Raw genomic sequence first — 20,553 nt, 5'->3', positions numbered from 1 at the left:
ACCATGCATTGCTTCTGTGGTATTGCAAAGGCAAAGACAAATGCTTCCAGCCATCCATTGCACTAATGGATTGGTCATCAGCTGGCTGTCTATGTCCCGCATCAATATAGACCAAAGTACAGAGGGTTAGGCTATGCTATTGTGCACCTACCTGATGCATCAGAAGGTGCGAGGCCCTTGCTAAATTCTGTGCACAGACTTTGAGATCTATACTTTAGACTGTATCTAAACCTGCTCCAACATGGACTGACATTCTGGCCTACTTTCAGCCGATGCGACTTGTCTGTCGCTGAACAGTCGCTTTTTATGTATTCAGCACCTATGTATAATGTTGTAAAAATGCTCTAGAAGCTAAAGTCGCAGAAATGTCACACATATTTGGCCTGCAACTTTCTGTGCGACAAATTCAGACAGGAAAAATCAGTATAAATCCTTAGAAAATTATCCCCCAGTGTCTCCATCTGCTGGCGGTATTGAATAAGCATTGCTGCACTGATGGGGTATGCATTAGACGAAAAAAAAGAAGAAAAAGAAGAATAATACGCCCAGAAAAGAGGCGAAAAGGAGAAAAACGTAAAAAAACGTGAAAAAAAAGTAAGAGGAAGAGAAGGGAAAAAAAGGTGGAAATGGGTTTAAAAGTGATTTCGGCGGAGAAATATATATATATATATATATATATATATATATATATATATATATATATACGCGCACACACACACATATATATAAACGTATTCTCCGTTGAGATATTGCAGCCGCTGCTGTGTCCAGGCCCAGGAGCCTTAGCACTGTGCTGTGATGTCACTCAATACCACTGACATCACTAGGTGTAAACAACATCTCTCCTTTGCTGTGTATGTGACTATGGAGCTGTTTGGTGATGTCGTCTATTATGGCCTTCATAGAAGCAACAGGAGATTGTTGCATCCATCTAGAACCCTCAGAACTACAGTGCTATGATGTCACTCACTTCCACAGGCCTTGCAGAGTGTAAACAACAACAACCCAGCTTTGTTGTGTATGTAACCATAGGGATTTGTGATGTCACCTAGAACCTTCACAGCAGCGACAGCTTTATGAGGAGCATCAGCACTGCTCTGCCTGAGCAGAACCATCACCGCCATAGGTTGTCAAATAACCCGGATTTAACCCACACAGGTAAGTCCAATGGGGTGCAGGCATGTCCTCTATGCTTACAGCTTCCCGTGGGTGTTGGTTTGATACCGTTTGGGGACAGCCAAGGAGGCATCTGCAGGCAACAAAGGTAGGTGTGTGCTTGTGTGTGTGTTTCCTATGCAGATCCTAAGCCCAGTGTCACATGCAAGTAGGAGGAGTAAGAAGGGTTCCTGGCAAATCCGGGTTATGGATTGCATTTAAAAAGGCCCCGTGGGAGTGCAATGGGCCCCTGTCTTGCTGCTTAGCAATAATGGTATGGGTTTAGGTTCTGCTGTGTGTACTGGTGGTTGACTGCCCCCCAGCCCAGAGTGTGCATGGAAAATTGTCTGGCAGCCTCCCTGACAGCAAGCAGTGATAGTGCCCATGAAGGGGACCTTGTTGGGCCCGCCCCTTTCACGGTTATCGCTTCTCGGCCTTTTGGCTAAGATCAAGTGTAGTATCTGTTCTTATCAGTTTAATATCTGATACGTCCCCTATCTGGGGACCATATATTAAATGGATTTTTGAGAACGGGGGCCGATTTCGAAGCTTGCTTCCGTCGCCCTATGCATTGACCCGATATGGCAGTATCTTCGGGTACAGTGCACCACCCCCTTACAGGGTTAAAAAGAAAGATTCCTACTTTCATTGCTACCTGCTTGCTGGCTAGCCAGCTAGCCAGCCCTGTGGGCCTTGCTGCTGCTGCTGCAGCCAAAAAACAAAAGGTGGTGCTGCTGCTGCTTCTGCTGCTTCTGCTTCTGCTTGTGTCTGGCCGCTGTTGGAGCGTCCAGGCACAGGACTTCTGCTGCTGCTGACTAAATGGCCTCCTTAATTGGATCATTTGAGTAGCCAGCACACCTGTGCAGGTAGGGCATGACATGATAGGCAGCTGCCTTGATAGCGGGTGGGTGCTGAATGTTCCTAATTGACAAAATAAGATTAATGCTTATGAAGAAATATAAAATCTCATCCCTTCCCCAATATCGCGCCACACCCCTACCCCTTAATTCCCTGGTTGAACTTGATGGACATATGTCTTTTTTCGACCGTACTAACTATGTAACTATGTAACATAACATGGGGGGGGTCTCCTGGCTGTTCACACAGGTGTGTCATTGCTGTACATTGACCATGCATTGCTTCTGTGGTATTGCAAAGGCAAAGACAAATGCTTCCAGCCATCCATTGCACTAATGGATTGGTCATCAGCTGGCTGTCTATGTCCCGCATCAATATAGACCAAAGTACAGAGGGTTAGGCTATGCTATTGTGCACCTACCTGATGCATCAGAAGGTGCGAGGCCCTTGCTAAATTCTGTGCACAGACTTTGAGATCTATACTTTAGACTGTATCTAAACCTGCTCCAACATGGACTGACATTCTGGCCTACTTTCAGCCGATGCGACTTGTCTGTCGCTGAACAGTCGCTTTTTATGTATTCAGCACCTATGTATAATGTTGTAAAAATGCTCTAGAAGCTAAAGTCGCAGAAATGTCACACATATTTGGCCTGCAACTTTCTGTGCGACAAATTCAGACAGGAAAAATCAGTATAAATCCTTAGAAAATTATCCCCCAGTGCCTCCATCTGCTGGCGGTATTGAATAAGCATTGCTGCACTGATGGGGTATGCATTAGACGAAAAAAAAGAAGAAAAAGAAGAATAATACGCCCAGAAAAGAGGCGAAAAGGAGAAAAACGTAAAAAAACGTGAAAAAAAAGTAAGAGGAAGAGAAGGGAAAAAAAGGTGGAAATGGGTTTAAAAGTGATTTCGGCGGAGAAATATATATATATATATATATATATATATATATATATATATATATACGCGCACACACACACATATATATAAACGTATTCTCCGTTGAGATATTGCAGCCGCTGCTGTGTCCAGGCCCAGGAGCCTTAGCACTGTGCTGTGATGTCACTCAATACCACTGACATCACTAGGTGTAAACAACATCTCTCCTTTGCTGTGTATGTGACTATGGAGCTGTTTGGTGATGTCGTCTATTATGGCCTTCATAGAAGCAACAGGAGATTGTTGCATCCATCTAGAACCCTCAGAACTACAGTGCTATGATGTCACTCACTTCCACAGGCCTTGCAGAGTGTAAACAACAACAACCCAGCTTTGTTGTGTATGTAACCATAGGGATTTGTGATGTCACCTAGAACCTTCACAGCAGCGACAGCTTTATGAGGAGCATCAGCACTGCTCTGCCTGAGCAGAACCATCACCGCCATAGGTTGTCAAATAACCCGGATTTAACCCACACAGGTAAGTCCAATGGGGTGCAGGCATGTCCTCTATGCTTACAGCTTCCCGTGGGTGTTGGTTTGATACCGTTTGGGGACAGCCAAGGAGGCATCTGCAGGCAACAAAGGTAGGTGTGTGCTTGTGTGTGTGTTTCCTATGCAGATCCTAAGCCCAGTGTCACATGCAAGTAGGAGGAGTAAGAAGGGTTCCTGGCAAATCCGGGTTATGGATTGCATTTAAAAAGGCCCCGTGGGAGTGCAATGGGCCCCTGTCTTGCTGCTTAGCAATAATGGTATGGGTTTAGGTTCTGCTGTGTGTACTGGTGGTTGACTGCCCCCCAGCCCAGAGTGTGCATGGAAAATTGTCTGGCAGCCTCCCTGACAGCAAGCAGTGATAGTGCCCATGAAGGGGACCTTGTTGGGCCCGCCCCTTTCACGGTTATCGCTTCTCGGCCTTTTAGCTAAGATCAAGTGTAGTTTCGGCTCACTTGGTCTGGCCAGAGGGTGTCTGGGGTACCCGGCTCCTTGGCCTTGGGGGATCGTCCTTCCTAACGGAGGGACTTCACCCCCTTGCTGCAATTGGGGAGCCGGCCTAGTCCCCGGACAACGGGGAGCGATCCCCTTTCACTGCCCACATTCTGTGGGGGAGTGTCTTTTGTTCCTGTTGGACGTGATTTTCTACAAGATGGCAGAAGAACCGGAGATGCCTGGAACCAGAGAAGAGGAGATGCCCTTTTTCGGGAGGATTAAAAATGGCGTTCGCATCCTGCTGAAGGACTCTGCTAAGAGAGGAAGAGGACTTTCTTTTGTAGTGGAGGACATGCTGTTTGGACTTCTGCACGTATCCAAGGTACAGATTCTGTCTATGCTGGAATTCCCCAAGAGGGGGTGTTATGACATAATCTTTGTCTCTGATGAAGATTGTGATTCATTTTGTAAGAAAGTGGATGCCTCTAAGACTCATGTAATCTGGGAAGGCGTGGAAGTTATTCCCCATTTTCCAGGGAAAGAAAAAATATTGACTGTAAGAATGTATAGTCCATATATCCCTGAAGAGGACATAGTTGTTTTTTTGGACCAGTTTTGTGAAGAGATTGTGCCTTTGGGTAAAGTATTTAACCAGTATGGGGTTTGGACAACAAAATGGAAGTTTAAAGTAAAATTTAGGGAGGAGGCGGGAGGGGGAACAGTGTTTCCTCCTTCCCGTTTCAAGATAGGTTCCATAAATGGGGACCTGTTTTTTGCTGGAATGCAGAATTTCTGCCGTAAGTGCAGACAATATGGACACCTGAAAGATGAATGTACGTATCTATGGTGTTATAAATGCCAGAAGGAAGGACATGGAACAGAGTCGTGTACCCAGAGGGGTAAATGTAATTTGTGTAACCAAAGTGGACATTTGTACGCAAATTGTCCAAAGAAGAAAAAGAAGAGAGAAGATGTGGGTTTGCTGCAAGATGAACCAGAAATTAATAAGAAGACTGGGCATTACTCTAAAAACTGCCCAGAAAAATCTGTGGCTATGGAGTTTGAAAGTGAAGTAAAGTTGAAGAGGAAGAAAAAAGAAGAAGAAAGTGGGAATGAGGCTTCTGAAGGGGAGCCAACAGAGGAATTGAAGAAAAGATTTCTTGGTGAATATTTTGTTGGTTTTTTGGGCGAGGTGCTGGACCAAGCCCCAAAGGAAGAAAGAGAAGTATTTGTGCAAGATTTACTAAAATTTAAAATAAAAGTGAACACTCGACTTGAAACTGCGAGGGAAAAAGTATTGCAGTCCTTAAAGCCTGATGTGGGACGCTTCATGGCGACCTACCAAGTGTCGCCATGGTTGGCAGTTCCAGTTAAAAAAGCTTTGAAGAGTGGAGCTCTTCAATTCGGATTAATTGATTATTTGGGAGTTTTTGCTTGGAGAAAGGGTTTGATTTTGGAATAAGGTTTATTTGAGTTTTTGTTGTTAGTTATGTTGTTTTAATTTGTTTTATTTTGGAAATAAATAAAAAAGTTACCTGATGATGAGCACAAAAATCTAGTTCACATAAGATCTTAGAACTATGATTTAGTTCTGAGGGAAACTTAAGTAAAAAAAAAATCTGTTCTTATCAGTTTAATATCTGATACGTCCCCTATCTGGGGACCATATATTAAATGGATTTTTGAGAACGGGGGCCGATTTCGAAGCTTGCTTCCGTCGCCCTATGCATTGACCCGATATGGCAGTATCTTCGGGTACAGTGCACCACCCCCTTACAGGGTTAAAAAGAAAGATTCCTACTTTCATTGCTACCTGCTTGCTGGCTAGCCAGCTAGCCAGCCCTGTGGGCCTTGCTGCTGCTGCTGCAGCCAAAAAACAAAAGGTGGTGCTGCTGCTGCTTCTGCTGCTTCTGCTTCTGCTTGTGTCTGGCCGCTGTTGGAGCGTCCAGGCACAGGACTTCTGCTGCTGCTGACTAAATGGCCTCCTTAATTGGATCATTTGAGTAGCCAGCACACCTGTGCAGGTAGGGCATGACATGATAGGCAGCTGCCTTGATAGCGGGTGGGTGCTGAATGTTCCTAATTGACAAAATAAGATTAATGCTTATGAAGAAATATAAAATCTCATCCCTTCCCCAATATCGCGCCACACCCCTACCCCTTAATTCCCTGGTTGAACTTGATGGACATATGTCTTTTTTCGACCGTACTAACTATGTAACTATGTAACATAACATGGGGGGGGTCTCCTGGCTGTTCACACAGGTGTGTCATTGCTGTACATTGACCATGCATTGCTTCTGTGGTATTGCAAAGGCAAAGACAAATGCTTCCAGCCATCCATTGCACTAATGGATTGGTCATCGGCTGGCTGTCTATGTCCCGCAGCAATATAGACCAAAGTACAGAGGGTTAGGCTATGCTATTGTGCACCTACCTGATGCATCAGAAGGTGCGAGGCCCTTGCTAAATTCTGTGCACAGACTTTGAGATCTATACTTTAGACTGTATCTAAACCTGCTCCAACATGGACTGACATTCTGGCCTACTTTCAGCCGATGCGACTTGTCTGTCGCTGAACAGTCGCTTTTTATGTATTCAGCACCTATGTATAATGTTGTAAAAATGCTCTAGAAGCTAAAGTCGCAGAAATGTCACACATATTTGGCCTGCAACTTTCTGTGCGACAAATTCAGACAGGAAAAATCAGTATAAATCCTTAGAAAATTATCCCCCAGTGTCTCCATCTGCTGGCGGTATTGAATAAGCATTGCTGCACTGATGGGGTATGCATTAGACGAAAAAAAAGAAGAAAAAGAAGAATAATACGCCCAGAAAAGAGGCGAAAAGGAGAAAAACGTAAAAAAACGTGAAAAAAAAGTAAGAGGAAGAGAAGGGAAAAAAAGGTGGAAATGGGTTTAAAAGTGATTTCGGCGGAGAAATATATATATATATATATATATATATATATATATATATATATATACGCGCACACACACACATATATATAAACGTATTCTCCGTTGAGATATTGCAGCCGCTGCTGTGTCCAGGCCCAGGAGCCTTAGCACTGTGCTGTGATGTCACTCAATACCACTGACATCACTAGGTGTAAACAACATCTCTCCTTTGCTGTGTATGTGACTATGGAGCTGTTTGGTGATGTCGTCTATTATGGCCTTCATAGAAGCAACAGGAGATTGTTGCATCCATCTAGAACCCTCAGAACTACAGTGCTATGATGTCACTCACTTCCACAGGCCTTGCAGAGTGTAAACAACAACAACCCAGCTTTGTTGTGTATGTAACCATAGGGATTTGTGATGTCACCTAGAACCTTCACAGCAGCGACAGCTTTATGAGGAGCATCAGCACTGCTCTGCCTGAGCAGAACCATCACCGCCATAGGTTGTCAAATAACCCGGATTTAACCCACACAGGTAAGTCCAATGGGGTGCAGGCATGTCCTCTATGCTTACAGCTTCCCGTGGGTGTTGGTTTGATACCGTTTGGGGACAGCCAAGGAGGCATCTGCAGGCAACAAAGGTAGGTGTGTGCTTGTGTGTGTGTTTCCTATGCAGATCCTAAGCCCAGTGTCACATGCAAGTAGGAGGAGTAAGAAGGGTTCCTGGCAAATCCGGGTTATGGATTGCATTTAAAAAGGCCCCGTGGGAGTGCAATGGGCCCCTGTCTTGCTGCTTAGCAATAATGGTATGGGTTTAGGTTCTGCTGTGTGTACTGGTGGTTGACTGCCCCCCAGCCCAGAGTGTGCATGGAAAATTGTCTGGCAGCCTCCCTGACAGCAAGCAGTGATAGTGCCCATGAAGGGGACCTTGTTGGGCCCGCCCCTTTCACGGTTATCGCTTCTCGGCCTTTTGGCTAAGATCAAGTGTAGTATCTGTTCTTATCAGTTTAATATCTGATACGTCCCCTATCTGGGGACCATATATTAAATGGATTTTTGAGAACGGGGGCCGATTTCGAAGCTTGCTTCCGTCGCCCTATGCATTGACCCGATATGGCAGTATCTTCGGGTACAGTGCACCACCCCCTTACAGGGTTAAAAAGAAAGATTCCTACTTTCATTGCTACCTGCTTGCTGGCTAGCCAGCTAGCCAGCCCTGTGGGCCTTGCTGCTGCTGCTGCAGCCAAAAAACAAAAGGTGGTGCTGCTGCTGCTTCTGCTGCTTCTGCTTCTGCTTGTGTCTGGCCGCTGTTGGAGCGTCCAGGCACAGGACTTCTGCTGCTGCTGACTAAATGGCCTCCTTAATTGGATCATTTGAGTAGCCAGCACACCTGTGCAGGTAGGGCATGACATGATAGGCAGCTGCCTTGATAGCGGGTGGGTGCTGAATGTTCCTAATTGACAAAATAAGATTAATGCTTATGAAGAAATATAAAATCTCATCCCTTCCCCAATATCGCGCCACACCCCTACCCCTTAATTCCCTGGTTGAACTTGATGGACATATGTCTTTTTTCGACCGTACTAACTATGTAACTATGTAACATAACATGGGGGGGGTCTCCTGGCTGTTCACACAGGTGTGTCATTGCTGTACATTGACCATGCATTGCTTCTGTGGTATTGCAAAGGCAAAGACAAATGCTTCCAGCCATCCATTGCACTAATGGATTGGTCATCAGCTGGCTGTCTATGTCCCGCATCAATATAGACCAAAGTACAGAGGGTTAGGCTATGCTATTGTGCACCTACCTGATGCATCAGAAGGTGCGAGGCCCTTGCTAAATTCTGTGCACAGACTTTGAGATCTATACTTTAGACTGTATCTAAACCTGCTCCAACATGGACTGACATTCTGGCCTACTTTCAGCCGATGCGACTTGTCTGTCGCTGAACAGTCGCTTTTTATGTATTCAGCACCTATGTATAATGTTGTAAAAATGCTCTAGAAGCTAAAGTCGCAGAAATGTCACACATATTTGGCCTGCAACTTTCTGTGCGACAAATTCAGACAGGAAAAATCAGTATAAATCCTTAGAAAATTATCCCCCAGTGTCTCCATCTGCTGGCGGTATTGAATAAGCATTGCTGCACTGATGGGGTATGCATTAGACGAAAAAAAAGAAGAAAAAGAAGAATAATACGCCCAGAAAAGAGGCGAAAAGGAGAAAAACGTAAAAAAACGTGAAAAAAAAGTAAGAGGAAGAGAAGGGAAAAAAAGGTGGAAATGGGTTTAAAAGTGATTTCGGCGGAGAAATATATATATATATATATATATATATATATATATATATATATATATATATACGCGCACACACACACATATATATAAACGTATTCTCCGTTGAGATATTGCAGCCGCTGCTGTGTCCAGGCCCAGGAGCCTTAGCACTGTGCTGTGATGTCACTCAATACCACTGACATCACTAGGTGTAAACAACATCTCTCCTTTGCTGTGTATGTGACTATGGAGCTGTTTGGTGATGTCGTCTATTATGGCCTTCATAGAAGCAACAGGAGATTGTTGCATCCATCTAGAACCCTCAGAACTACAGTGCTATGATGTCACTCACTTCCACAGGCCTTGCAGAGTGTAAACAACAACAACCCAGCTTTGTTGTGTATGTAACCATAGGGATTTGTGATGTCACCTAGAACCTTCACAGCAGCGACAGCTTTATGAGGAGCATCAGCACTGCTCTGCCTGAGCAGAACCATCACCGCCATAGGTTGTCAAATAACCCGGATTTAACCCACACAGGTAAGTCCAATGGGGTGCAGGCATGTCCTCTATGCTTACAGCTTCCCGTGGGTGTTGGTTTGATACCGTTTGGGGACAGCCAAGGAGGCATCTGCAGGCAACAAAGGTAGGTGTGTGCTTGTGTGTGTGTTTCCTATGCAGATCCTAAGCCCAGTGTCACATGCAAGTAGGAGGAGTAAGAAGGGTTCCTGGCAAATCCGGGTTATGGATTGCATTTAAAAAGGCCCCGTGGGAGTGCAATGGGCCCCTGTCTTGCTGCTTAGCAATAATGGTATGGGTTTAGGTTCTGCTGTGTGTACTGGTGGTTGACTGCCCCCCAGCCCAGAGTGTGCATGGAAAATTGTCTGGCAGCCTCCCTGACAGCAAGCAGTGATAGTGCCCATGAAGGGGACCTTGTTGGGCCCGCCCCTTTCACGGTTATCGCTTCTCGGCCTTTTGGCTAAGATCAAGTGTAGTATCTGTTCTTATCAGTTTAATATCTGATACGTCCCCTATCTGGGGACCATATATTAAATGGATTTTTGAGAACGGGGGCCGATTTCGAAGCTTGCTTCCGTCGCCCTATGCATTGACCCGATATGGCAGTATCTTCGGGTACAGTGCACCACCCCCTTACAGGGTTAAAAAGAAAGATTCCTACTTTCATTGCTACCTGCTTGCTGGCTAGCCAGCTAGCCAGCCCTGTGGGCCTTGCTGCTGCTGCTGCAGCCAAAAAACAAAAGGTGGTGCTGCTGCTGCTTCTGCTGCTTCTGCTTCTGCTTGTGTCTGGCCGCTGTTGGAGCGTCCAGGCACAGGACTTCTGCTGCTGCTGACTAAATGGCCTCCTTAATTGGATCATTTGAGTAGCCAGCACACCTGTGCAGGTAGGGCATGACATGATAGGCAGCTGCCTTGATAGCGGGTGGGTGCTGAATGTTCCTAATTGACAAAATAAGATTAATGCTTATGAAGAAATATAAAATCTCATCCCTTCCCCAATATCGCGCCACACCCCTACCCCTTAATTCCCTGGTTGAACTTGATGGACATATGTCTTTTTTCGACCGTACTAACTATGTAACTATGTAACATAACATGGGGGGGGTCTCCTGGCTGTTCACACAGGTGTGTCATTGCTGTACATTGACCATGCATTGCTTCTGTGGTATTGCAAAGGCAAAGACAAATGCTTCCAGCCATCCATTGCACTAATGGATTGGTCATCAGCTGGCTGTCTATGTCCCGCATCAATATAGACCAAAGTACAGAGGGTTAGGCTATGCTATTGTGCACCTACCTGATGCATCAGAAGGTGCGAGGCCCTTGCTAAATTCTGTGCACAGACTTTGAGATCTATACTTTAGACTGTATCTAAACCTGCTCCAACATGGACTGACATTCTGGCCTACTTTCAGCCGATGCGACTTGTCTGTCGCTGAACAGTCGCTTTTTATGTATTCAGCACCTATGTATAATGTTGTAAAAATGCTCTAGAAGCTAAAGTCGCAGAAATGTCACACATATTTGGCCTGCAACTTTCTGTGCGACAAATTCAGACAGGAAAAATCAGTATAAATCCTTAGAAAATTATCCCCCAGTGCCTCCATCTGCTGGCGGTATTGAATAAGCATTGCTGCACTGATGGGGTATGCATTAGACGAAAAAAAAGAAGAAAAAGAAGAATAATACGCCCAGAAAAGAGGCGAAAAGGAGAAAAACGTAAAAAAACGTGAAAAAAAAAGTAAGAGGAAGAGAAGGGAAAAAAAGGTGGAAATGGGTTTAAAAGTGATTTCGGCGGAGAAATATATATATATATATATATATATATATATATATACGCGCACACACACACATATATATAAACGTATTCTCCGTTGAGATATTGCAGCCGCTGCTGTGTCCAGGCCCAGGAGCCTTAGCACTGTGCTGTGATGTCACTCAATACCACTGACATCACTAGGTGTAAACAACATCTCTCCTTTGCTGTGTATGTGACTATGGAGCTGTTTGGTGATGTCGTCTATTATGGCCTTCATAGAAGCAACAGGAGATTGTTGCATCCATCTAGAACCCTCAGAACTACAGTGCTATGATGTCACTCACTTCCACAGGCCTTGCAGAGTGTAAACAACAACAACCCAGCTTTGTTGTGTATGTAACCATAGGGATTTGTGATGTCACCTAGAACCTTCACAGCAGCGACAGCTTTATGAGGAGCATCAGCACTGCTCTGCCTGAGCAGAACCATCACCGCCATAGGTTGTCAAATAACCCGGATTTAACCCACACAGGTAAGTCCAATGGGGTGCAGGCATGTCCTCTATGCTTACAGCTTCCCGTGGGTGTTGGTTTGATACCGTTTGGGGACAGCCAAGGAGGCATCTGCAGGCAACAAAGGTAGGTGTGTGCTTGTGTGTGTGTTTCCTATGCAGATCCTAAGCCCAGTGTCACATGCAAGTAGGAGGAGTAAGAAGGGTTCCTGGCAAATCCGGGTTATGGATTGCATTTAAAAAGGCCCCGTGGGAGTGCAATGGGCCCCTGTCTTGCTGCTTAGCAATAATGGTATGGGTTTAGGTTCTGCTGTGTGTACTGGTGGTTGACTGCCCCCCAGCCCAGAGTGTGCATGGAAAATTGTCTGGCAGCCTCCCTGACAGCAAGCAGTGATAGTGCCCATGAAGGGGACCTTGTTGGGCCCGCCCCTTTCACGGTTATCGCTTCTCGGCCTTTTGGCTAAGATCAAGTGTAGTATCTGTTCTTATCAGTTTAATATCTGATACGTCCCCTATCTGGGGACCATATATTAAATGGATTTTTGAGAACGGGGGCCGATTTCGAAGCTTGCTTCCGTCGCCCTATGCATTGACCCGATATGGCAGTATCTTCGGGTACAGTGCACCACCCCCTTACAGGGTTAAAAAGAATGATTCCTACTTTCATTGCTACCTGCTTGCTGGCTAGCCAGCTAGCCAGCCCTGTGGGCCTTGCTGCTGCTGCTGCAGCCAAAAAACAAAAGGTGGTGCTGCTGCTGCTTCTGCTGCTTCTGCTTCTGCTTGTGTCTGGCCGCTGTTGGAGCGTCCAGGCACAGGACTTCTGCTGCTGCTGACTAAATGGCCTCCTTAATTGGATCATTTGAGTAGCCAGCACACCTGTGCAGGTAGGGCATGACATGATAGGCAGCTGCCTTGATAGCGGGTGGGTGCTGAATGTTCCTAATTGACAAAATAAGATTAATGCTTATGAAGAAATATAAAATCTCATCCCTTCCCCAATATCGCGCCACACCCCTACCCCTTAATTCCCTGGTTGAACTTGATGGACATATGTCTTTTTTCGACCGTACTAACTATGTAACTATGTAACATAACATGGGGGGGGTCTCCTGGCTGTTCACACAGGTGTGTCATTGCTGTACATTGACCATGCATTGCTTCTGTGGTATTGCAAAGGCAAAGACAAATGCTTCCAGCCATCCATTGCACTAATGGATTGGTCATCAGCTGGCTGTCTATGTCCCGCATCAATATAGACCAAAGTACAGAGGGTTAGGCTATGCTATTGTGCACCTACCTGATGCATCAGAAGGTGCGAGGCCCTTGCTAAATTCTGTGCACAGACTTTGAGATCTATACTTTAGACTGTATCTAAACCTGCTCCAACATGGACTGACATTCTGGCCTACTTTCAGCCGATGCGACTTGTCTGTCGCTGAACAGTCGCTTTTTATGTATTCAGCACCTATGTATAATGTTGTAAAAATGCTCTAGAAGCTAAAGTCGCAGAAATGTCACACATATTTGGCCTGCAACTTTCTGTGCGACAAATTCAGACAGGAAAAATCAGTATAAATCCTTAGAAAATTATCCCCCAGTGTCTCCATCTGCTGGCGGTATTGAATAAGCATTGCTGCACTGATGGGGTATGCATTAGACGAAAAAAAAGAAGAAAAAGAAGAATAATACGCCCAGAAAAGAGGCGAAAAGGAGAAAAACGTAAAAAAACGTGAAAAAAAAGTAAGAGGAAGAGAAGGGAAAAAAAGGTGGAAATGGGTTTAAAAGTGATTTCGGCGGAGAAATATATATATATATATATATATATATATATATATATACGCGCACACACACACATATATATAAACGTATTCTCCGTTGAGATATTGCAGCCGCTGCTGTGTCCAGGCCCAGGAGCCTTAGCACTGTGCTGTGATGTCACTCAATACCACTGACATCACTAGGTGTAAACAACATCTCTCCTTTGCTGTGTATGTGACTATGGAGCTGTTTGGTGATGTCGTCTATTATGGCCTTCATAGAAGCAACAGGAGATTGTTGCATCCATCTAGAACCCTCAGAACTACAGTGCTATGATGTCACTCACTTCCACAGGCCTTGCAGAGTGTAAACAACAACAACCCAGCTTTGTTGTGTATGTAACCATAGGGATTTGTGATGTCACCTAGAACCTTCACAGCAGCGACAGCTTTATGAGGAGCATCAGCACTGCTCTGCCTGAGCAGAACCATCACCGCCATAGGTTGTCAAATAACCCGGATTTAACCCACACAGGTAAGTCCAATGGGGTGCAGGCATGTCCTCTATGCTTACAGCTTCCCGTGGGTGTTGGTTTGATACCGTTTGGGGACAGCCAAGGAGGCATCTGCAGGCAACAAAGGTAGGTGTGTGCTTGTGTGTGTGTTTCCTATGCAGATCCTAAGCCCAGTGTCACATGCAAGTAGGAGGAGTAAGAAGGGTTCCTGGCAAATCCGGGTTATGGATTGCATTTAAAAAGGCCCCGTGGGAGTGCAATGGGCCCCTGTCTTGCTGCTTAGCAATAATGGTATGGGTTTAGGTTCTGCTGTGTGTACTGGTGGTTGACTGCCCCCCAGCCCAGAGTGTGCATGGAAAATTGTCTGGCAGCCTCCCTGACAGCAAGCAGTGATAGTGCCCATGAAGGGGACCTTGTTGGGCCCGCCCCTTTCACGGTTATCGCTTCTCGGCCTTTTGGCTAAGATCAAGTGTAGTATCTGTTCTTATCAGTTTAATATCTGATACGTCCCCTATCTGGGGACCATATATTAAATGGATTTTTGAGAACGGGGGCCGATTTCGAAGCTTGCTTCCGTCGCCCTATGCATTGACCCGATATGGCAGTATCTTCGGGTACAGTGCACCACCCCCTTACAGGGTTAAAAAGAAAGATTCCTACTTTCATTGCTACCTGCTTGCTGGCTAGCCAGCTAGCCAGCCCTGTGGGCCTTGCTGCTGCTGCTGCAGCCAAAAAACAAAAGGTGGTGCTGCTGCTGCTTCTGCTGCTTCTGCTTCTGCTTGTGTCTGGCCGCTGTTGGAGCGTCCAGGCACAGGACTTCTGCTGCTGCTGACTAAATGGCCTCCTTAATTGGATCATTTGAGTAGCCAGCACACCTGTGCAGGTAGGGCATGACATGATAGGCAGCTGCCTTGATAGCGGGTGGGTGCTGAATGTTCCTAATTGACAAAATAAGATTAATGCTTATGAAGAAATATAAAATCTCATCCCTTCCCCAATATCGCGCCACACCCCTACCCCTTAATTCCCTGGTTGAACTTGATGGACATATGTCTTTTTTCGACCGTACTAACTATGTAACTATGTAACATAACATGGGGGGGGTCTCCTGGCTGTTCACACAGGTGTGTCATTGCTGTACATTGACCATGCATTGCTTCTGTGGTATTGCAAAGGCAAAGACAAATGCTTCCAGCCATCCATTGCACTAATGGATTGGTCATCAGCTGGCTGTCTATGTCCCGCATCAATATAGACCAAAGTACAGAGGGTTAGGCTATGCTATTGTGCACCTACCTGATGCATCAGAAGGTGCGAGGCCCTTGCTAAATTCTGTGCACAGACTTTGAGATCTATACTTTAGACTGTATCTAAACCTGCTCCAACATGGACTGACATTCTGGCCTACTTTCAGCCGATGCGACTTGTCTGTCGCTGAACAGTCGCTTTTTATGTATTCAGCACCTATGTATAATGTTGTAAAAATGCTCTAGAAGCTAAAGTCGCAGAAATGTCACACATATTTGGCCTGCAACTTTCTGTGCGACAAATTCAGACAGGAAAAATCAGTATAAATCCTTAGAAAATTATCCCCCAGTGTCTCCATCTGCTGGCGGTATTGAATAAGCATTGCTGCACTGATGGGGTATGCATTAGACGAAAAAAAAGAAGAAAAAGAAGAATAATACGCCCAGAAAAGAGGCGAAAAGGAGAAAAACGTAAAAAAACGTGAAAAAAAAGTAAGAGGAAGAGAAGGGAAAAAAAGGTGGAAATGGGTTTAAAAGTGATTTCGGCGGAGAAATATATATATATATATATATATATATATATATATATATATACGCGCACACACACACATATATATAAACGTATTCTCCGTTGAGATATTGCAGCCGCTGCTGTGTCCAGGCCCAGGAGCCTTAGCACTGTGCTGTGATGTCACTCAATACCACTGACATCACTAGGTGTAAACAACATCTCTCCTTTGCTGTGTATGTGACTATGGAGCTGTTTGGTGATGTCGTCTATTATGGCCTTCATAGAAGCAACAGGAGATTGTTGCATCCATCTAGAACCCTCAGAACTACAGTGCTATGATGTCACTCACTTCCACAGGCCTTGCAGAGTGTAAACAACAACAACCCAGCTTTGTTGTGTATGTAACCATAGGGATTTGTGATGTCACCTAGAACCTTCACAGCAGCGACAGCTTTATGAGGAGCATCAGCACTGCTCTGCCTGAGCAGAACCATCACCGCCATAGGTTGTCAAATAACCCGGATTTAACCCACACAGGTAAGTCCAATGGGGTGCAGGCATGTCCTCTATGCTTACAGCTTCCCGTGGGTGTTGGTTTGATACCGTTTGGGGACAGCCAAGGAGGCATCTGCAGGCAACAAAGGTAGGTGTGTGCTTGTGTGTGTGTTTCCTATGCAGATCCTAAGCCCAGTGTCACATGCAAGTAGGAGGAGTAAGAAGGGTTCCTGGCAAATCCGGGTTATGGATTGCATTTAAAAAGGCCCCGTGGGAGTGCAATGGGCCCCTGTCTTGCTGCTTAGCAATAATGGTATGGGTTTAGGTTCTGCTGTGTGTACTGGTGGTTGACTGCCCCCCAGCCCAGAGTGTGCATGGAAAATTGTCTGGCAGCCTCCCTGACAGCAAGCAGTGATAGTGCCCATGAAGGGGACCTTGTTGGGCCCGCCCCTTTCACGGTTATCGCTTCTCGGCCTTTTGGCTAAGATCAAGTGTAGTATCTGTTCTTATCAGTTTAATATCTGATACGTCCCCTATCTGGGGACCATATATTAAATGGATTTTTGAGAACGGGGGCCGATTTCGAAGCTTGCTTCCGTCGCCCTATGCATTGACCCGATATGGCAGTATCTTCGGGTACAGTGCACCACCCCCTTACAGGGTTAAAAAGAAAGATTCCTACTTTCATTGCTACCTGCTTGCTGGCTAGCCAGCTAGCCAGCCCTGTGGGCCTTGCTGCTGCTGCTGCAGCCAAAAAACAAAAGGTGGTGCTGCTGCTGCTTCTGCTGCTTCTGCTTCTGCTTGTGTCTGGCCGCTGTTGGAGCGTCCAGGCACAGGACTTCTGCTGCTGCTGACTAAATGGCCTCCTTAATTGGATCATTTGAGTAGCCAGCACACCTGTGCAGGTAGGGCATGACATGATAGGCAGCTGCCTTGATAGCGGGTGGGTGCTGAATGTTCCTAATTGACAAAATAAGATTAATGCTTATGAAGAAATATAAAATCTCATCCCTTCCCCAATATCGCGCCACACCCCTACCCCTTAATTCCCTGGTTGAACTTGATGGACATATGTCTTTTTTCGACCGTACTAACTATGTAACTATGTAACATAACATGGGGGGGGTCTCCTGGCTGTTCACACAGGTGTGTCATTGCTGTACATTGACCATGCATTGCTTCTGTGGTATTGCAAAGGCAAAGACAAATGCTTCCAGCCATCCATTGCACTAATGGATTGGTCATCAGCTGGCTGTCTATGTCCCGCATCAATATAGACCAAAGTACAGAGGGTTAGGCTATGCTATTGTGCACCTACCTGATGCATCAGAAGGTGCGAGGCCCTTGCTAAATTCTGTGCACAGACTTTGAGATCTATACTTTAGACTGTATCTAAACCTGCTCCAACATGGACTGACATTCTGGCCTACTTTCAGCCGATGCGACTTGTCTGTCGCTGAACAGTCGCTTTTTATGTATTCAGCACCTATGTATAATGTTGTAAAAATGCTCTAGAAGCTAAAGTCGCAGAAATGTCACACATATTTGGCCTGCAACTTTCTGTGCGACAAATTCAGACAGGAAAAATCAGTATAAATCCTTAGAAAATTATCCCCCAGTGTCTCCATCTGCTGGCGGTATTGAATAAGCATTGCTGCACTGATGGGGTATGCATTAGACGAAAAAAAAGAAGAAAAAGAAGAATAATACGCCCAGAAAAGAGGCGAAAAGGAGAAAAACGTAAAAAAACGTGAAAAAAAAGTAAGAGGAAGAGAAGGGAAAAAAAGGTGGAAATGGGTTTAAAAGTGATTTCGGCGGAGAAATATATATATATATATATATATATATATATATATATATATATATACGCGCACACACACACATATATATAAACGTATTCTCCGTTGAGATATTGCAGCCGCTGCTGTGTCCAGGCCCAGGAGCCTTAGCACTGTGCTGTGATGTCACTCAATACCACTGACATCACTAGGTGTAAACAACATCTCTCCTTTGCTGTGTATGTGACTATGGAGCTGTTTGGTGATGTCGTCTATTATGGCCTTCATAGAAGCAACAGGAGATTGTTGCATCCATCTAGAACCCTCAGAACTACAGTGCTATGATGTCACTCACTTCCACAGGCCTTGCAGAGTGTAAACAACAACAACCCAGCTTTGTTGTGTATGTAACCATAGGGATTTGTGATGTCACCTAGAACCTTCACAGCAGCGACAGCTTTATGAGGAGCATCAGCACTGCTCTGCCTGAGCAGAACCATCACCGCCATAGGTTGTCAAATAACCCGGATTTAACCCACACAGGTAAGTCCAATGGGGTGCAGGCATGTCCTCTATGCTTACAGCTTCCCGTGGGTGTTGGTTTGATACCGTTTGGGGACAGCCAAGGAGGCATCTGCAGGCAACAAAGGTAGGTGTGTGCTTGTGTGTGTGTTTCCTATGCAGATCCTAAGCCCAGTGTCACATGCAAGTAGGAGGAGTAAGAAGGGTTCCTGGCAAATCCGGGTTATGGATTGCATTTAAAAAGGCCCCGTGGGAGTGCAATGGGCCCCTGTCTTGCTGCTTAGCAATAATGGTATGGGTTTAGGTTCTGCTGTGTGTACTGGTGGTTGACTGCCCCCCAGCCCAGAGTGTGCATGGAAAATTGTCTGGCAGCCTCCCTGACAGCAAGCAGTGATAGTGCCCATGAAGGGGACCTTGTTGGGCCCGCCCCTTTCACGGTTATCGCTTCTCGGCCTTTTGGCTAAGATCAAGTGTAGTATCTGTTCTTATCAGTTTAATATCTGATACGTCCCCTATCTGGGGACCATATATTAAATGGATTTTTGAGAACGGGGGCCGATTTCGAAGCTTGCTTCCGTCGCCCTATGCATTGACCCGATATGGCAGTATCTTCGGGTACAGTGCACCACCCCCTTACAGGGTTAAAAAGAAAGATTCCTACTTTCATTGCTACCTGCTTGCTGGCTAGCCAGCTAGCCAGCCCTGTGGGCCTTGCTGCTGCTGCTGCTGCAGCCAAAAAACAAAAGGTGGTGCTGCTGCTGCTTCTGCTGCTTCTGCTTCTGCTTGTGTCTGGCCGCTGTTGGAGCGTCCAGGCACAGGACTTCTGCTGCTGCTGACTAAATGGCCTCCTTAATTGGATCATTTGAGTAGCCAGCACACCTGTGCAGGTAGGGCATGACATGATAGGCAGCTGCCTTGATAGCGGGTGGGTGCTGAATGTTCCTAATTGACAAAATAAGATTAATGCTTATGAAGAAATATAAAATCTCATCCCTTCCCCAATATCGCGCCACACCCCTACCCCTTAATTCCCTGGTTGAACTTGATGGACATATGTCTTTTTTCGACCGTACTAACTATGTAACTATGTAACATAACATGGGGGGGGTCTCCTGGCTGTTCACACAGGTGTGTCATTGCTGTACATTGACCATGCATTGCTTCTGTGGTATTGCAAAGGCAAAGACAAATGCTTCCAGCCATCCATTGCACTAATGGATTGGTCATCAGCTGGCTGTCTATGTCCCGCATCAATATAGACCAAAGTACAGAGGGTTAGGCTATGCTATTGTGCACCTACCTGATGCATCAGAAGGTGCGAGGCCCTTGCTAAATTCTGTGCACAGACTTTGAGATCTATACTTTAGACTGTATCTAAACCTGCTCCAACATGGACTGACATTCTGGCCTACTTTCAGCCGATGCGACTTGTCTGTCGCTGAACAGTCGCTTTTTATGTATTCAGCACCTATGTATAATGTTGTAAAAATGCTCTAGAAGCTAAAGTCGCAGAAATGTCACACATATTTGGCCTGCAACTTTCTGTGCGACAAATTCAGACAGGAAAAATCAGTATAAATCCTTAGAAAATTATCCCCCAGTGTCTCCATCTGCTGGCGGTATTGAATAAGCATTGCTGCACTGATGGGGTATGCATTAGACGAAAAAAAAGAAGAAAAAGAAGAATAATACGCCCAGAAAAGAGGCGAAAAGGAGAAAAACGTAAAAAAACGTGAAAAAAAAGTAAGAGGAAGAGAAGGGAAAAAAAGGTGGAAATGGGTTTAAAAGTGATTTCGGCGGAGAAATATATATATATATATATATATATATATATATATATATATATATATATACGCGCACACACACACATA

The 20,553-nt window shown here is 45.4% G+C and overlaps 8 non-coding genes across 8 annotated transcripts; all 8 read left to right on the top strand.

The window, feature by feature from the left end:
* The first annotated feature begins 1,577 nt into the window (after window positions 1-1,577).
* On the top strand, window positions 1,578-1,768 carry LOC130329931 (U2 spliceosomal RNA). The gene has a single exon (XR_008873390.1). It is a non-coding gene; the product is annotated as a U2 spliceosomal RNA (small nuclear RNA).
* Window positions 1,769-5,468: 3,700 nt separating this feature from the next.
* LOC130329932 (U2 spliceosomal RNA) lies at window positions 5,469-5,654 on the top strand. Its single transcript, XR_008873391.1, has one exon. It is a non-coding gene; the product is annotated as a U2 spliceosomal RNA (small nuclear RNA).
* A 2,088-nt stretch (window positions 5,655-7,742) lies between these two features.
* On the top strand, window positions 7,743-7,933 carry LOC130329930 (U2 spliceosomal RNA). The gene has a single exon (XR_008873389.1). It is a non-coding gene; the product is annotated as a U2 spliceosomal RNA (small nuclear RNA).
* A 2,094-nt stretch (window positions 7,934-10,027) lies between these two features.
* On the top strand, window positions 10,028-10,218 carry LOC130329937 (U2 spliceosomal RNA). The gene has a single exon (XR_008873395.1). It is a non-coding gene; the product is annotated as a U2 spliceosomal RNA (small nuclear RNA).
* A 2,079-nt stretch (window positions 10,219-12,297) lies between these two features.
* Window positions 12,298-12,488, top strand: LOC130329935 (U2 spliceosomal RNA). The gene has a single exon (XR_008873394.1). It is a non-coding gene; the product is annotated as a U2 spliceosomal RNA (small nuclear RNA).
* A 2,080-nt stretch (window positions 12,489-14,568) lies between these two features.
* Window positions 14,569-14,759, top strand: LOC130329934 (U2 spliceosomal RNA). Its single transcript, XR_008873393.1, has one exon. It is a non-coding gene; the product is annotated as a U2 spliceosomal RNA (small nuclear RNA).
* A 2,084-nt stretch (window positions 14,760-16,843) lies between these two features.
* LOC130329933 (U2 spliceosomal RNA) lies at window positions 16,844-17,034 on the top strand. The gene has a single exon (XR_008873392.1). It is a non-coding gene; the product is annotated as a U2 spliceosomal RNA (small nuclear RNA).
* A 2,088-nt stretch (window positions 17,035-19,122) lies between these two features.
* Window positions 19,123-19,313, top strand: LOC130329929 (U2 spliceosomal RNA). The gene has a single exon (XR_008873388.1). It is a non-coding gene; the product is annotated as a U2 spliceosomal RNA (small nuclear RNA).
* Window positions 19,314-20,553: the final 1,240 nt, after the last annotated feature.

The sequence above is a fragment of the Hyla sarda genome, unplaced genomic scaffold, assembly GCF_029499605.1.
Source record: "Hyla sarda isolate aHylSar1 unplaced genomic scaffold, aHylSar1.hap1 scaffold_3269, whole genome shotgun sequence".
In the NCBI taxonomy this organism is placed as follows: Eukaryota; Metazoa; Chordata; class Amphibia; order Anura; family Hylidae; genus Hyla; species Hyla sarda.
Note: the sequence above shows the minus strand (reverse complement) of the source record. Positions and strands in the feature narration are given on the sequence as shown.